Source organism: Pan troglodytes, chromosome 4, assembly GCF_028858775.2.
Source record: "Pan troglodytes isolate AG18354 chromosome 4, NHGRI_mPanTro3-v2.0_pri, whole genome shotgun sequence".
Lineage (NCBI taxonomy): Eukaryota > Metazoa > Chordata > Mammalia > Primates > Hominidae > Pan > Pan troglodytes.
The window spans coordinates 48,164,895-48,184,240 of record NC_072402.2 but is presented as its reverse complement, the minus strand read 5'-3'; positions in this window follow the sequence as shown (position 1 = coordinate 48,184,240).

Here is a 19,346-nt window from a genome sequence, read left to right as displayed (position 1 = left end):
CTCACTCTGTCACCCAGGCTGGAGTGTAAAGGCACGATCTTGGCTCACTGCAACCTCCGCTTCCCAGGTTCAAGCGATTCTCCTGCCTCAGCCTCCTGAGTAGCTGGGATTACAGGCACGCACCACCACACCTGGCTAATTTTTGTATTTTTAGTAGAGATGGAGTTTCACCATGTTGGTCAGACTGGTTTCAAACTCCTGACCTTGTGATCCGCCCGCCTTGACCTTCCAAAGTGCTGGGATTACAGGCATGAGACACCTCGCCCAGACAGGGTCCTGTTATTTTCTTCTGAAGTTTGTGTTGTCTAGCTTCAGTTCCCAGAGCTTTACAAAAGCACAGCTTAGTTTTCAGTGACTCCAAATTAGGAAAAAGGGAGGAAAAAGAAGGAAAAAAATTGAAAACATTATTTTGAAGCCTTGTAGCAAAAAAATTAGAATTTGGTACAAACAGTAGAAAATAATAAAAATGGAAAAACATTAAGCAGGACTAGAATCTAATTTTTCTCTCTCCAGTTTACCATTTTTATTAAAAACAAATCATGGTAGGACTGATTTGCTTTATTATACTTGGCCTGATTATTTATATATGGGGTAGAAAGAATAATTATTTTTTACATAGGCTTTTAAATTGGCTTGATGGAACTTTGTTCCATAGAAGGAATCTCAGACAAGACTTTTTTAAAGCTGAGCCCAGCCATGGATTTTTACCACCAAATACCTGTGAGTTGGGTGAATTCCTCTCCTATTGAGGTTCCAAGATAAACATGGGGGCTCCTGGGCCTGTCAGAAAGTGGCATTCTTTACTTACCACATGTCAGGAACCCTGTACAGGGACTGTATAGACAAGGTATGAGGCCAGTTTTCCCAAGGGGCTTTTATTGGCTCCATAAATCAAGTTTGATTCCTTAAAGGAAAGCACACCATTCCAGTCAAAGCCTTGGTAAAATAACCAGTTTCTCCAATTGTGCCCTGATATAAAGGAAAACAGATTCTTATTGCACTTACGCAAAAACCTGTATTGCCGTAAATTAAGAATAGTCACAAATAGTTTCCAAATTCTAGAGAAATTGGGTACAAAAGAACAAATATGTTCTAAATTTTGTTCACAGTATACTGAATTGTTAAAAGCTGTTAAGAGCTCAAAAGAAAAGTTTCCTTGACTGAAAAAACAAAACAGAGGATCAGCAACGTTTTAAGCAAAAAGTCAAAAAGGTTACTTCAGTCTTCTACTAGTTCAGTCCATGTAGTTAATTCCTATTCTGCTTGATAATCATGAATATTTTAGTTCTCCATGAGCCCTGAAAGTTTTTCTTTTATTCTGATGTCATAATCTACAAAATTATCAAAAACTTGTATTCAAGAGCACCTGTTAGAGTTTTACAGCTGATTATAAAATGACCTTCTAAAGAGGACCAAAACAAAATAACAATTGTCTGTGAATGACAAAAACTTTTAGGGCAGCCATAATCAAAGACACAATTGAGAAGTAAATTTGTTACCTCAGTGGCACACAATAATTTAACATAACAATTATAATTATTACTGATAATGTACATTAAGTCATATCAGAATTATAGGAGTTTGCCATAATTTCAGAATGCATACAAATAACACATTTATATAAATATAGCTCAAAGAAAACAAACACCACTTCATATTTAACAACATTTCTTGTATAATTTTTATACCAAATAAGCCAAATGATATCATTTTTGAACTCTAGGAAACCTAATATCTTAAAGGATTAAGTCTGTCAGAAAAAGACAGAATTTATAATTTGATTTTGTAAAGTTTGTCAAATATCAAAGGTTTAAAACACTTGATATCACAGGTCATTGTAAAATAAGTCATTCATTTGAACAAAGTAATACTTCAAGGATTTCGAAAAAAGGGTGAAAACCTTAATTCTTTGAGAGAAGAGACTTAATTTTCCAAACAATAAGCCCTAATAAAATAGCATGAATCCAAATTAAATTTGTTTTTCAAAAATTTATAAACAATGTATAAAATTTTAATCTTGATCATAAGATATAACTTCCATAAGCCTTTTATAACCATTATACACTTGATTAAGGGGTTGGTTAATGCTTCAAGAAAACCTTGTTAATCTGACACAGGGTTCCATATGCTGGTCTTGCATCAGTGTGCCTTTGATATTAATGATTAATTTATAGAGAAACAGAACTTATTTTATCTCTCAAAATTGGCCCTTACAATTGCACATGCCCACCTCTTCCATGATAGTCTCTGGGCCTTGTGGAGTTGAATAGCTTTAATTTCTGGCCCCGTGTCTTAGGAATGCAGTTTATTTTGATTGGCATCTTCTACCAGGCCTGAAGATGAGGCTTTAATTGCTGTCAGTGTTTAAAATTTAGCAGGACTTGGTGTCCTTTTTAGACCCAGGAGTCAAAACCCTGTAACTCAATGTCAAAAGTACTTTAAAAGCACATATAGAAAGATATACAGATGTAATAACCTTAACTACAAAATTTTTTTTTAATCTCAGTTTTTTTTCCTAAGCAAACCAAAACTTAATAATAATGGCATAGGAATTGTTTTGATAAACCATAAAATCTGTTAGTTACCAAAAGGCAAAGGAAAAGATCTTCTGGACTGCACAGAATATTATGTTGGAAGAAAACACTTCCTTTAGACCTTTAAGAAAACATTGTTAGCATTAGGTCACTACAAACAGAACTCGAGGATAGAACTTACATGAGCTGAAAGTGAGTTGAAGGAGAACATTACTATTTCACACCCTTCAAAAGGAAAGAAAAGCCAGATATGGTGACTCATGCCTGTAATTCAAGCACTTTGGGAGGTCGAGGTGGGTGTATCACTTGAGGTCAGGAGTTCGAGACCAGCCTGGCCAACGTGGTGAAACCCTGTCTCTACTAAAAATACAAAAACTAGCCTGGCATGGTGGTGCACACCTGTAGTCTCAGCTACTTGGGAGGCTGAGCCAGGAGAATCGCTTGAACCTGGGAGGCAGAGATTGCAGTGAGCCGAGATCGTGCTACTGCACTCCAGCCTGGGTGAAAAAACTAGAGATGGTCTCAAAAAAAGAGAGAGAGAGAGAGAGAGAAAACCAAAATAGTTTAACTTTGGGTTAAAAAAATTAAAATCTCATATAATTTATTAAGAATAAGTCAATCCCTTAAGAAAATTTCATTGTTCTAACCAATTATTTAGTGTTTAAGTGTTTTTTTACATCAAGCCCAATCTCTAGAAAGACCATTGTAATTTCCCTTTAATTATAGACAACATGATCTTGTAAAAGTTTTTTAAATAAATCTTCTTATTGTGACTTACACAGGCCATACATGATATGCTTGGACTTTCTAGTTTGTCCTGAACATCCATCTTCCTTAAACAACCAGTCATTTTATTTTTTATTCTAGGACTAAATTTACCATACAAGATTCTTTCTCCATAAAGTTATTTCTCTTAAGCTTTCTTACAAAAAACAAAAAACAAAAAACAAAAAAAAACACAAAAAAAACCTTTATTTTTATAACTTTCTTTACATCTGTCTTATTTCCTGGTTCCTTTTACCTCATTTTGTACATAACCTTTAAATAAGCTTTGAATTAGATAAAAATTGTTCACCTTTTAAAAAAGGAAGCACATTTTTGGAAAGAATGTTTTCCTACAAATACATTTGTATTGGAAAATACTCAAATAATGAAATATCTATTATTATTACTATTTTTTTTTGAGACTGAGTGTTGCTCTGTTACCCAGGTTGGAGTGCAGTGGCGCACAATCTCAGCTCACTGCAACCTCCGCCTCCTGGGTTCAAGTGACTCTCCTGCCTCAGCCTTCAGAGTAGCTGGGATTATAGGCATGCACCCCCATGCCCCACTAATTTTTGTATTTTTAGTAGAGGAGAGGTTTTGCCATGTTGGCCAGGCTGGTCTCAAATGCCTGACCTCAGGTGATCCACCTGCCTCAGCCTCCCGCAATGTTGGGATTACAGGCGTGATCGCCTGCACCCAACCTGAAATCTCTATTAATTTAATATAAGTTTAGATTCTAAATTATGATGAGTTTGTCTACAGGTATTTATCCAATTACATTTACCCAATTATTTTATTTTTATCATTTACCTAGATTATTTATGAAAACTGTGATTGTCATTATATAAAGTTATGGAACCACCACTGCAAAATTATAACTGAGACAGTGAAAAAGATCTGACCTAACTGACTCCATCTTGCTTTTAACCTCCGAACTGTCCTTGTTCATTCCTGGGTGTAGGCTGAACTAATTTTGGGGGGAACTTAGTTTGTACTTTAGCTTTGAAACAAAGACAATAACAGTTCTTTCCCAAAACAAATGTTACTGCCTGTGGACTAGACTGCCTAAAGCCACAAGATTAGAAGTTGTGGTGATCTTACTAAATTCAAGATATAGCTATTTTCATTAAACCAATATCAATGTCTTATTTATTAAAAATTACACAAGCAAAGATCATCCTGTCTTGGGCTTGGTTTATAGTTTTTTAAACCCTATACCACATTTTGACACCTTATAGTATTTGGCAGGGATAAGTATGAAGCTGCTTAAGTAATAAATGCAAACAAGAATATATGCTGGCAATTCTTAAGACATTTCTAATATTATTATACTTTACCAATAACTTTTAAAATAGCTTATTAAAAATTTTATTTAAGTTAGATAAACTTGAAAAAGCATTTGACTACCTTTTCTTTTTTCCTTATAAAAATTAGAGCTCTTTCATATATTTTCAGTAGTGAAATATTGGGTACACAACACATAAACACATAGATGTATTAGGCATGCTGATAGAAGTACATCTTATAGATTCATAAAAACCTTTTTCCCCATCTTATACTTTCAAATTCTTGATAACCTGTTTCAATAGGTAACCTGTATCAACTCTTGCTGTTTCAATAGGTAACCTGTATCAATTCTTGATAACCCTAGGCAGTCATCAGCTAAATAGTTTTAAATTTGCATATTAAAGGAAACAACTCATGTGAAAATAAAATAGTAAAACTTACATCACAAGGTACGGAGAGAAAAAGTCTGGTGTGCTAGAGAGAAATGAAAATGGATTTAATTGCCAATTAAACATAAAATTACATACATTCTAAAGGCCTTTTAAATACACACACACACACACAGACACACACACACACACATCCTATAGCTTTTACAGAACTTTAACCATGAGATAAATACAAATTCACTGGCTTGCAAACAAAAAACCTATTGGATCCAAACTGTGATTTTTTTTTATCATAATAGAAAAATAACAGCAGATTTAAAGCAGGCAGAAAATAAAATAGAGAAAAAGGAGAACTTAGGAACTCTATAGTTTGCAGGTCTACTTTAGGGCTCTTTTTCTTTAATGTAAATGTGCACAAAGATGATATTACTTCCATTTTACATTAACTCTGGCAAGTAGAGGTGCCATAAAACCTACAGAGTGCTCGCAAGAGGGTCATTCTTCTTGTTTTCTCGTCATTCTTAGGTTATTTGTTTCACACTTTTTTTTTCTTAAGAGAAGGAATTGAGCTGTAGCCTAGGGTTTTTGTGTGGTGAATTGATGTGTGCTGCTTGTAGACAGGACTCCACAGTGTGTCACCAGTGAGTTGTTTCCGCCCTGTTATGTATCTCAGTTTCTCTCTCCAGAGGTCTATGACCTCTGAGAGGGCTCCAAACACCGGGTGATCAGCCCTTATATGCATTTCCTAGATGAGGCTTTTTTTTAAAGTTATTTTTTGTTGGGGATTACCCTTCAGGGCTGCTGCATGTTGCAGGGGGTCAACACCATAGACACTCCCATGAGGACCCTGATCACCCAGGGGTGCCTTTCAGCTGGGAGGAGGAAAATGCCCTTTCTCTTCAGAGCTGAGAAGACTCAGTCTCTCATTTACCTATGGAAACAACAGTTCAGTTCCTCATGCAAATGTGCACAGATAAGCTGAACTGAGATTAATTTGGGGACAAAAAGCAAATAGAGAAGACCCTTTAAAATGCATCTTCAAACTAGAATTAGGATCTTTAAACAATAACTTCATAGGAGGAAAAAAAAACAACAGCCAAGACTACTTCCTGTAAACTGTGCTCAGCCACCCCTACTTTGTAGCTCTCATTCACCATTACACACGCCAAGGTCAAATCCTCTCACAGTACAAGGTAATCTCTGGTATCCCCAAAGCCAAAGAGGTCAGGTCATGCAATACAGGAAAACAGAGCTTTAGACCCAAGAAGAATCTGCCCATGACTCTTGAAACTCCACAAAGGAAATGGAACACCCCAAAAGGGGTGAGTGGCAAATTTGTTCTGAATTCTTTAAAGAAGTTCAAGTCATTAGAAGCCTTCTCTAGATTTTTGGTACTGTAGATGGCAAAAGGGGGTAGGACATATAAGGTGGAAGAAAATAAGCAAAAGAACACTTTTTTTTTGAAGACAGGAAGGCAAACACAGAAACCAAGTGCATGTTTTTTGGGGTTTTTTGGGTCTCCCCCCTTTGCAGCTGGGAGGAATTTTAGCCAAATTAGAGAGGCTTTGTTAAACTGTAATTTGGAGTTCTCACTTGGATTTGACCAAGTCAGGTAGAGTTGGTCAAATCTGTTGAGAGAAAGACCAGAACAAACAACAACAAAACCCCCCAACAATATGATCACTGAACGCTCTAATGGTAAGGAGAAATTAAGACCAGTTGGTTGTTAAACTTTAGCCAAGATAAAACCCCAATTCTGCTACTTACCTATGGATGGGTCTCAGGCTGAAGACTGCCCTCTACCATCCTAGAAGCAGGAAAAAAACTCAAACTTGTCCTCTCTACTGGGAGCGAGCTCAAACTTCATAAAGAAGTTACCTGCCTTCCATCTTCGTGGAAACCAGAAATCTTGCCTTCCTTGTTGGAAGCAAGTAAAACTTAAAAAAAAAAAAAAAAAAATGGGGTTGGAGGAGTTGTACAGCAAAATAAACTTTATATCTTGACCAAAATTTGGGAGATCAGGGGTTCTCTGGAGGGTGTGCTCCCAGATCTCAGCAAATTGTCCATAAAGTTAGCTCATGCTGGTACCAAACACCAATAGGAGATTTGTCAGAATCCCTTCATGGTTACCAAAAATGTGAACCCTGAGTATCTGAGACAGGTCTCGATTAATTTAGAAAGTTTATTTTGCCAAGGTTGAGGACACATGCCTGTGACACAGCCTCAGGAAGTCCTGATGACATGTGCCTAAGATGGTCAGAGCACAGTTTGGTTTTATACATTTAGGGGAGACATGAGACATCAATCAACATATGTAAGATGAACATTGGTTTGGTCCAGAAAGGCAGGACCACTCAAAGCTAAGGCAGGATGATTTGAAGCAGGGGGAGGACTTCCAGGTCATGGGTAGATAGGATAAGATGATTGCATTCTTTTGAGTTTCTGATTAGCCTCTCCAAAGGAGGCAATCAGATATGCATTTTTTTTCTTTTGAGATGGAGTCTTGCTCCGCCGCCCAGGCTGGAGTGCAGTGGCACAAAATCTTGGCTCACTGCAACCTCCGCCTTCCAGGTTCAAGCAGTTCTCCTGCCTCAGCCTCCCAGGTAGCTGGGATTACAGGCACCCACCACCGTGCCTGGCTAATTTTTGTATTTTATTTTTTTAGTAGAGATGGGGTTTCACCATGTTGGCCAGGCTGGTCTCGATCTCCTGACCTCGTGATCCACCGCCTCAGCCTCCCAAAGTGCTGGGATTACAGGCGTGAGTATCTCAGTTGAGCAAGGGGTGACTTTGAATAGAATGAGAGGCAGGTTTGCCCTGAGCAGTTCCCAGCTTGACTTTTCCCTTTAGCTTAGTGATTTTGGGGCCCCAAGATTGATTTTCCTTTCACAGGTGGTTGTTGAGTGGGGAGCAGATGGGAAGTAATTGTTTAATAGGTACAAAGTTTTAGTTGGAGAAGATGAAAAAGTTTTGGAGATGAATGGTGGTGATGGTTTCATGACAATGTGAATGCACTGAATGTCACAGAACTGTTCCCTTAAATGGTTAAAATGGTAAATTATAGTTATGTATATTTTACCATCATTTCAAAAAAAAGGAGGAAAAATCTAGGCGATAGGTTTTCATCAGGAAATACTAAAAGAGACCTTGGTAGGATGTGGAGAAAGAAAAACTTCAGAGGCAAAATACAAAATAATGGGAGAGAAGTTCTTGGGTAGCTTGGAGAACAGATATCATTATTTGAGAGTCACCTATCTCTAAACTTTTAGAAGAGTATTATTATATTTTAATTATTATTATTATATTTTAGTATTATTATATTTTAAATGAGAAGTAATATACATTTGTATAATGTTGATGTGTGTTACACTCAAGACAGAATTTCATGGATCCCATATGTCCATGTTTAGATCTCAGACTTAATTCCCCAGTAGGACATTTTAATCTATTTACAATGTAAAATAATAATGATAATAATATAATTGGAGAATTGGCATGGAGTAATTGTCCAGGTTAACTTGTAATAGTACACCATGTATTTGCTGTAACTCTTCTATGTGACATCATAGTGAAGATTTGATTCAATTATGGAAGATAATCTGTTGGGAAGAAGTGCCAATGATGTTTTTAAAAGAACCTGTGAGTCCTGGGATACTTTGATTTCAAAGTAATTAATTCCAAGGGGAAACTTTCTGAGATGAAATAATGAGGTTATTTGGCTATGAGAGCTTTCGTAGTCATGAGGAAAAAAGGAAGCACAATTCTTTTGTTAAATTAGCATTGCATCACAAAAAAGAGCTAAAAAATGATTGATTGCAAGTATAATGTAGGGAATAGAAGCATCTGGTTCAGGCATAAATAACGAGGCTCTTCAGCATACGGCACTAATTTGCGTTTAAGCCTCTGTAATCTCACCTTTTCAAATTGCTATGCCTTTCTCAAGATGGGCTACTCTGGGTATCAATGTGGAGCAGATAGCACAGGGGAGAGCAAGTGTCTGCCTGGCCTGTTTCTGTGAGGAAGAGGTGTTCAGTTTTAAGAAAGGGCTTGTGGCAAGTGTGTGTCTCTGGCTCCAATTCAGCCACAGTGACAGCTGAAACCCGAGAATGAAATGGCATTAAGTCCAGTCAGAAGGCTTTAAAGGTTTAAATTCTCCCCATTTCTAATGCAAAACTGAAAACCTAGCTTTGGCAAAGCACAAAAAGATAACTTGTTTTTTTTTTAAGTCCTGCATCTCCATACCAAAGAGAGTTAGATTACATTTAGAGTCTAACTTTAACAAAACTAGAGAGGACTAAACAGCCCCTTCAAAGTTGGTGGCATCGAATGGACCTTGCTTTTCTTGTCTCTTGAAGAAGAGTTGCAGCAACATTCCTTCCGACTGCGGTGTGTCTGCCTTCAGGCTTTCTTAAGCTCCAGGCAGCCACGCAAACCCTGGACACTGGGCCTCTGAACTCTGCTTCTAACAACTCACAGAGTAAGAAACTGGGAAAAAATACATTTGCAGAGAGGGCTATAGATGCTCAGTATTTCTGAGATCATATAGGGTAATGTTTCCTTTGGATTTAACTATTGAGAAAAATGTCTCTTTGGGAGACACTTCTCCTTGGGTAATGCCACGTTTAGGCCTAGCTTCCCTCGATTTTCTGAGGAAAGGGTTCTAACCCATGGCAGGGTCCAGCCTGCTTCACTCTCAACCTGACCCTGACTCAAGGCAGCTCGGTTACTCAGCCAGCTGCAGCCATGATCTTTGGCATCATAATGCAGGTTATGTCCTTTTTCTAATCTTTGGGAACAAGTCATGTTCTTATAAACAGCCATCCTGTCTTCTCATGGGAGAAACTGCACAAATTTTCTTGACCCTTTCTCATAAATCTAATTTTTAAATTGATTTTTTGGTAAAATAAAACAGTACCAAAAAAAGTTGTTCTCTGAGCTGACTGGTTGCCTGTCTCCCTCTGGTCCGCCCCCTACCACTCCTGAGCAGGAGTCTCACACAAAGTCCCAAGTGCCCAGGGCTAAGAATGAAGGTTTACCAGCTCTAAACATTTTCATATAGATTATCTCTAATGGTTAAGATAAATATTTGTCTTTTCATTTTTTTACTTCATTGCCGACACACTTGAATTTTCCTGACAGTAGAATGCTGAGTCTTATCTCTTATCTCTTTGTTGGGGTAGTAGCTTTTATTTCGTGTTCTGCTCCACGGAAACACAAGCAACTGATTTTGTAGAATTTTTCTCCCTCAGAAATGACTCATGTAATTGAGGGTTTTGAGGCCACGTAGACGTAGCATATGCTTTCTCCACTTTTCTAATACTTGAAAAACCTCATATTGGCGTCTGATATATTTGTAATTACTGATTTTAGCTCAGATTTTCAAACTATAAAGCTCTTGTTATATTCTAAAGTTATCTCTCAAAGATTTATAATCTTTGCTGGGTGTGGTGGTTCATGTCTGTAATCCCAGCACTTTGGGAGGCTGAGGTGGGCGGATCACCTGAGGTCAGGAGTTCAAGACCAGCCTGGCCAACATGGTGAAACCCTGTCTCTACTAAAAATACAGAAAAATTAGCTGAGCGTGGTGGTGGGCTCCTGTAATCCTAGCTACTCTGGACCTCAGGCACGAGAATTGCTTGAACCTGGGAGGTGGAGGTTACAGTGAGCCAAGATCGTGCCACTGTACTCCAGCCTGGGTGACAGCAAGACTCCGTCTCAAAAAAAAAAAAAAAAAAAAAAAAGGTTTATAATCTCCGTGAAAGTCTATCAACTGAATAGTAGATGAAAACATAAGTTTGGATCCATAATAATTCCCTGCTGCAGTAAATACAAATGACCAACTGAAATACAAACAAACAACACCTTCTTGTCCAATTTATTTTTTCCTGTATGTGTGATGGCTGCTAAACACGTTCATTTCCCCAGTAAACTGCTCTTCTTAAAGAGCATATCCCAATAGACTGGGGGAAGGGATAATTTAGAGGACACAAGATGAATGAAGGTGTATCTGTGTTAAACTCCATGTGACTACTCCTATTCTGGAAACTGAATTATATTTGGCCAGATTACAAAAATTGATAATTTGCACACATTTCCGGCAAAACTTTGGAAATGCCAAATTATACCAGTTAGGACTTTCAGATTATAGGTTGAAAGCATGGTCAAATGTATTTGGTAAACATAACAGCTACTTGTTGTCTCTGTGGCAGCAAAAGCTCTGGAAAAATCTGCAGCCGGGAAGGCGATGAAAGGTTCTGGGCACTTGGTGCTTTCTAGAATGGAGTTGTGGCTCTGTACAGCACTTTAGAAAGCCAGAAGCAGCTGACAGCTTGGGCAGGCTGGAAAAGTGCATGACATCAGATCAGTCTGAGCTTCTCTCATTATTATGCTTGAAAACTAAGCTCTGATTTTTTCTTATCTTGCCCAAATTCCTATCTAAGGGGTCTGGGGAGTCATGAACTACAAACCATAAATTCTCATCAGATGGGTTTTATTTAATCCTATATATTGTGACTTACTTTCCAATCTGACTTTGGCATAATATTATGTGACAAAGAAGAAAATCAAAATATTTTACCCCAAAACATGTTTCTTTGCCATACTTTGAAATGACCCTGCAAAAAACTGTCCTTTGTGGAGAAAAATTTGCATCTGTAAAGAACCTCTATTAAGATAGATAGATCTTTTTTCTTCCAGGCCCTCCCAATCCTGAAGAGATTAACTGAGAGTCTAGCACCTTTTAAAGATCTGAATAGGAAACATGCGTCATCTATTGTCTCTAAGGGCAGCCACTATGACACTTCAAAAGAACCTTGGTCTCCACACTCTTTTATCTCAACCAGAACATTTCCTTTCTATTGATCCCAGGTCTTTTTTTTTTTTTTTTTTTTTTTTGAGATGGAGTCTCACTCTGTTGCCCAGGCTGGGGTGCAGTGGGGTGATCTCCGCTCACTGCAACCTCTGCCTCCCGGGTTCTAGCCATTCTCCTGCCTCAGCCTCCCGAGTAGCTGGGATTACAGCTACCGCACCATCACACCCGACATTTTTTTTTTTTTTTTTTTTGTATTTTTAGTAGAGACGGGGGTCTCACCATGTTGGCTAGCCTGGTATTGAACTCCCGACCTCAGGTGATCCACCCGCCTCAGCCTCCCAAAGTGCTGGGATTACAGGCGTGAGCCACCCTGCCCAGCCGATCCCAGGTATTTTTTTTTTTTTTTTTTTAGACGGAGTCTCGCTTTGTCACCCAGGCTGGAGTGCAGTGGCCCGATCTCGGCTCACTGCAAGCTCCACCTCCCGGGTTCACGCCATTCTCCTGCCTCAGCCTCCCGAGTAGCTGGGACTACAGGTGCCGGCCACCACGCCCGGCTAATTTTTTCTATTTTTTAGTAGAGACGGGGTTTCACCGTGTTAGCCAGGATGGTCTCGATCTCCTGACCTCGTGATCCGCCTGCCTCGGCCTCCCAAAGTGCTGGGATTACAGGCGTGAGCCACCACGCCCCGCCGATCCCAGGTCTTTAGACAAATTCAACCAATTGTCAATCAGTCAACCAGAAAATGTTACATTTACCTATAGCCTGGAAGCCCTGCCTCTCTGGACCAAACTAATGTATTTCTTAAACATATTTGATTGATGTCCCATGCCACCCTAAAATGTATAAACCCAAGTTGCACCCCAGCCACCTTGGGCTCATGTTCTCAGGATCTCCTAAGGGCTATGTCATGGGCCATAGTCACTCATATTTGGCTCAGAATAAATCTCTTCAATTATTTTACAGCATTTGACTCTTTATCGACATGCTTCATCTAGGTGCTAAATCGATTAAATCTAATGAAACTTTAAAAAAACAACCTCTATGTTTTAACAGGAGTTATAAAAATTATCCATAGCAAAAAGAGTTATTCATGTAAAATTTTGGGGGCCTTTGCATGTTTACTAGAAGATTGAGAAAGTGACTCTGCTTTTGCAAGCTATTTAATTCTTTTTCTATTTATTTTATTCTTCACTTTATTATTACAAAGAAGAGGCACTATGCCAGAAGTTAGCTAATGTGAGCAATATCTAGGCATAGTTTGTATATGAAAAATATAGGTAATTAAATGAAAACATTACTTTTATAAATACTCAGTAACAAATGAACCCATGGGAACCTTCTGTTTTGTTTGTTCCCTTCTAAATTCACCTTTTGCTTTCCTGCCACTTTTCCATTTGTCCCAGCTTGTACTTTCTCCGTCTCTACCTGTTAATATTACATGATATTATTACAGCACAAAACATGATCCTTTATGAGGCAAGATATGATCTCCACCTTTGGCCTTCATACAACTTAATTTCTGTGCCAGGCACTTGACACTTATCCTGAGAAATGGCTTGCATTAGACTTAACACAACAAAGGTCCTGATTTGACTGGGGCAGTCCAGATTTACCTCAGTTCCTGCCATCCCTTCTTATTTACCATTTGCCCTCATTTTTTTTTTTTTTTAACAAAGACTTAATGTCATTGAAATGAGCCAGGATGGGTTTCATAGATCTCCACTTTGCACTTCCACTTTATGCCACAATGTCATCTAGCAGTTTGGGGGATTCACACACTTAACAGAGTTCTCGCTTGAACATGTAGTTACTTATAAAGATGACTAGTGGTAGTCTCTCTCTTTCCCCAATTTATTTTTTTTTGTTATACTTTAAGTTCTAGGGTACATGTGCACAACATACAGGTTTGTTACATATATGCTTGTGATGTATACATATGTATACATGTGCCATGTTGGTTTGCTGCACCCGTTAATTCCCCATTTACATTAGGTATTTCTTCTAATGCTATCCCTCCCCCATCCCCCACCCCATGACAGGCCCCGCCCTGTGTCCAAGTGTTCTCATTGTTCAATTCCCACCTATGAGCAAGAACATGTGGTGTTTGGTTTTCTGTCCTTGCGATAGTTTGCTCACAATGACGGTTTCCAGCTTCATCCGTGTCCCTACAAAGGACATGAACTCACCCTTTTTTATGGCTGCATAGTATTCCATGGTGTATATGTGCCACATTTTCTTAATCCAGTCTATCACTGATGGACATTTGGGTTGGTTCCAAGTCTTTGCTATTGTGAAGAGTGCTGCAATAAACATACGTGTGCATGTGTCTTTATAGTAGCATGATTTATAATACTTTGGGTATATACCCAGTAATGGGATCGCTAGGTCAAATGGTATTTCTAGTTCTAAATCCTTGAGGAATCGCCACACTGTCTTCCACAATGATTGAACTAGTTTACACTCACCAACAGTGTAAAAGTGTTTCTATTTCTCCACATCCTCTCCAGCACCTGTTGTTTCCTGACTTTTTAATGATTGCCATTCTAACTGGTGTGAGATGGTATCTCACTGCAGTTTTGATTTGCATTTCTCTGATGACCAGTGATGATGAGCATTTTTTCATGGGTCTGTTGGCTGCATAAATGTCTTCTTTTGAAAAGTGTCTGTTCATATCCTTTGCCCACTTTTTGATGGGTTGTTTGATTTTTTTCTTGTAAATTTGTTTAAGTTCTTTGTAGATTCTGGATATTAGCCCTTTGTCAGTTGGGTGGATTGCAAAAATTTTCTCCCATTGTGTAGGTTGCCTGTTCACTCTCACGGTAGTTTCTTTGCTGTGCAGAAGCTCTTTAGTTAAATTAGATCCCATTTGTCAATTTTGGCTTTTGTTGCTATTGCTTTTGGTGTTTCAGTCATGAAGTCCTTGCCCATGCCTATGTCCTGAATGGTATTGCCCAGGTTTTCTTCTAGAGTTTTTATGGTTTTAGGTCTAACATTTAAGTCTTTAATCCATCTTGAATTAATTTTTGTATAAGGTGTAAGGAAGGGATCCAGTTTCAGCTTTCTACATATGGCTAGCCAGTTTTCCCAGCACAATTTATTAAATAGGGAATCCTTTCCCCATTTCTTGTTTTTGTCAGGTTTGTCAAAGATCAGATAGTTGTAGATATGTGGCATTATTTCTGAGAGCTCTGTTCCGTTCCATTGGTCTATATCTCTGTTTTGGTACCAGTACCATGCTGTTTTGGTTACTGTAACCTTGTAGTATAGTTTGAAGTCAGGTAGCATGAAGCCTCCAGCTTTGTTCTTTTGGCTTAAGATTGTCTTGGAAATGCATGCTCTTTTTTGGTTCCATATGAACTTTAAAGTAGTTTTTTCCAATTCTGTAAAGAAAGTCATTGGTAGCTTGATGGGGGTGGCATTGAATTTATAAATTACCTTGGGCAGTATGGCCATTTTCACGATATTGATTCTTTCTATCCATGAGCATGGAATGTTCTTCCATTTGTTTGTGTTCTCTTTTATTTTGTTGAGTAGTGGTTTGTAATTCTCCTTGAAGAGGTCCTTTACATCCCTTGTAAGTTGGATTCCTAGCTATTTTATTCTCTTTGTAGCAATTGTGAATGGGAGTTCACTCATGATTTGGCTCTCTGTCTGTTATTGGTGTATAGGAATGCTTGTGATTTTTGCACATTGATTTTGTATCCTGAGACCAACATGGCCGAATAGGAATAGCTCTGGTCTGCAGCTCCCAGTGTGATCGACACAGAAGATGAGTGATGTCTGCATTTCCAACTGAGGTACCTGGTTCATCTCATTGGGACTGGTTGGACAGTGGGTGCAGCCCGTGGAGGGCAAGCCGAAGCAAGGTGGGGCATTGCCTCACCCAGGAAGCTCAAGGGGTCGGGGGATTTCCCTTTCCTAGCCAAGGGAAGCCATGACAGACTGTACTGGGAAAATTGGGGCACTGCCACGTAAATACTGTGCTTTTCCAATGGTCTTAGCAAATGGCACACCAGGAGATTATTTCCCCGACATTTTTAAGATGTAGTGTCAACTAACATTTTCCTTTCAACAACAGCTGGCAGGACACTCACTGATAAAAGCAAGTGCTTGAGATACAGGCAATGGAGGACAGCCTGCTCCTGCCAGCCTCAGGTGGTGGTGGGAGGGATTGACATTGTCTCTCCAGCTGGATACTGGGGTGCTCCAGCTGAACAGTCCTGACATCCATTGTGCACAGAGAGAAGGTTGTTGAAATGCTCTTATGCAGCGGTTCTCTCCTTTATCATATGGTGCACACAAATATTGATTTATTTTATTGTTTGGTAACACTTGTTTATTTCACAAAAAACCCTATCATCAGCTCAAGCATGAGCTTTATTATTATTATTAAGATAAAACCCACAAACAAAGAAACCCCACTATTTTAACCAGTTTGAAATGTAAAATTCAGTAGTTTTTTAGTATATCTGCAATTTTATGTAACCACCACCACTGTCTAATTTCACATTTCCATCATGCCAAAAAAAAAAAAAAAAAAAGCCTTGTGCTTGTTAACAGTCACTCCCCACCTCCCTCTCCACCTGTTCTCTAGCAATCACCAGTCTATTTTCTGTCTTCAGGGACTTGCCTATTCTGGATATCCCATAGAAATAGAATAACAGAATATGTAGCCTTTTGTGTCTGGCTTCTTTCACTTAGCACAATGTTTTCCAGGTTCGTCCATGTTGTAGCATATACCAGTACTTCATCCCTTATTATGGTTGAATAATATTCCCCCATATGGATAAATCACATTTTATTTATCCATTCATCAGTGAGTGAATATTTATGTTATTTCCACTTTTTTACTATTATGGATAATGCATCTATGAACATTTGTGTATACAACATGTTTTCCATTCTCTTGAGTAGATATCTAGGAATGGAATTATTGAATCATAGGGTAACTATGTCTAACTTTTTGAAAAACTGCAGAAGTGTTTTCCAAAGTGGCTATACCATTTTACATTCCTACCAGGAATGGAATGTATGAGGGTTCCAATGTCTGCACATCCATGCCAACACTTGTTAATGTCTGCCTATTTGATTATAGCCATCCTAGTGGGTGTGAAGTGATATCTCATTTGGCTTTGATTTAAATTTACTTAACGACTAATGATGCTAAAAGTCTTTTCATGTGCATGTTGGATATTTGTGTATCTTCTTTGGAGAAATGTCCGTCCAAATCCCTTGCCCATTTTTTAACTTAGGTGGCTTGTCTTTTTATTATTGAATTGTGAGACTTCATTATATGTTTGGATCTTAGACCCTTATCAGATATACGATTTGCGAATACTTTCTCCCACCAGTGGGCTGTCTGTTCATTCTCTTGATAGTTTTTTTTTGAAGTACAAATGCTCTTAATTTTGATGAAGTCCAATTTACCTATTTTCTCTTTTGTTGCTTGTGATTTTGGTGTCATATTTCAGAAACTATTGCCTAATTCAAGGTCATTAAGACTTATACCCATGTTTTCTTCTAAGGGTCTTATAGTTTTATCTTTTACATTTAGTTTTTTTTTTTTTGTCCCTTTTCAGTTAATGTTTCTATATGGTATCAGGTAAGTGTCCAAATGTATTCTCTTCTTATGGATATTCAGTTGTTCCAGCATCATTTGTTGAAAAGACTATTCTTCCTCCAGTGAATGGTCTTGGCATCTATAGTTACAGGATATTGCTGGACTCTCAATTCTATTCCATTGATCTATATATCTGTCTATCTTGATGCCAGTAGTACACTCTTTTGAATACTGTAACTTTGTAGTAAGTTTTGAAATCAGGAAGTATGAATCCTCTGATTTTGCTCTTCTTTTTCATAATTGTTTTTGGGTATTCAAGGTCCCTACTTTGCCTTAGCTTAATGTTCAGTTAGTGATTAAATAAAGATTGCTTTCAATGCCTGGAACCAAAAAAAAAAATTCCCAGTCTCTCCAGAGGGGCTCTGTTTGTGTGTCAGGTTTGCCTTCAACATAGCCAGGATGTTTACTCCCCTGCTTTAGTCTGTACTTCCCACTTCTACGGAGGTCTTTCCTGAGCACGGACATAGCTCTCGGCATACATGTAACCTGCTAGATTCCTAGGACTATGTTAGAGCTTTTCAAAGACCTTATTCCCTAAAGCATCTCACTCCCAACACTTTTCTCTCAAATATTTTGGTTCATCTATTATTTGCCCCAGCTGTTATTAATATGTATTGCATCAGCAGGGACTGAAACATTTGCCCATAAAAGTTTTGATAAAAGTTTTCTGCTCCTGTATCAGCTTTATCACAAGGGGAGAGTATCAGTCAGATGAGATCAAGGTAAGCCATTTGAGCAGGTCTTCCAGGGGGTCAACAAACAGATCAACTAAGGACAATTTACAGATGATTTGTTTTCTGCACTCTCCTCTCCTGGTAAGGTACAGGGAATGTAAGCTATTACTATTAAGACTACCATTGAGATGGGGAATGGAGGATTGGACTAGGGTAGGTTAAGATGCCACAAAGCTCATTGTTGTTACTGAGATCCAGCTCATTTTTCTTGAATAAGTGCTCTCTGCGTTGCTGCAAGCTTTTAGTTAGTTTTCAAAGTTCCAAAAAATTTGTGATCATTTTTGCCAGTTTTTTTCATTGCTTTTATGGAGGAATGGGCTTTGGGAGTTCCTTATCCATCATCAATTTTCTCTCAGCAATGAGCTTTTTAAGAACACGTTTAATAAAAAAATTAAGAACTGAATTTTAGTTTCTCAAGAAAATCAATGGTAGATGTATAATCCTGGCAAAAAACAATTCATTTTTACCATTCACCAAAGAGGTAGTGATGATTTTCCTGACCACTTGAATGCAAGAGAGACAAATTTGCTGAAGAATTATCAAGATCTACTTTAAAAGTAGTTATTCTATGAAGACTGTATCTGAGACAATTTCACATGTGTAGCTGCAGAAGTTTATTTACATATTACAATCTGAAATATGACTTTTTAAAATAAAATGATTGCTCTTCTAAATAGATTTCTCTCATTTTGACTCCTAAGATCTCTTGTGTATGTACAAAACATAGAATGATAACTGTCAACGTGTTGGGTCCATTAGCAAAAGAAGAAACTTACAAACAGATAACTGAGGCCTGTTTTATATTTGTGATATCAGATGCTTCAGCGAGAAAAATCAGTCAAATTGATACAAATGATGGTTCATTTTTTTCATCAAATTCATGGAGTCAAAGTATATCTTTTGAAAGTTCATTGCATTGAATTTGAAGTATTTGACATCAATGTAGATTTTATTGTAAATACAGTTCAAAAGTTTGAAAATAAAATAATTTATTTTTATAGTGTCAATATAAATACAAATTTTGGTAGAACACAGCATTACAGCAATAGCAATGTTCTTACTAAATTAGGAAACAGAGCAGAAATGTATTTGAAATTGGTTGTGTGCAAACACAATTGATAATTGTGTGTTCAAACAAGCTGCAGTATTCTACCAATCAAAATAGAAGTTTTAGTTATCAGGATTTACAAATATTTTTATACATG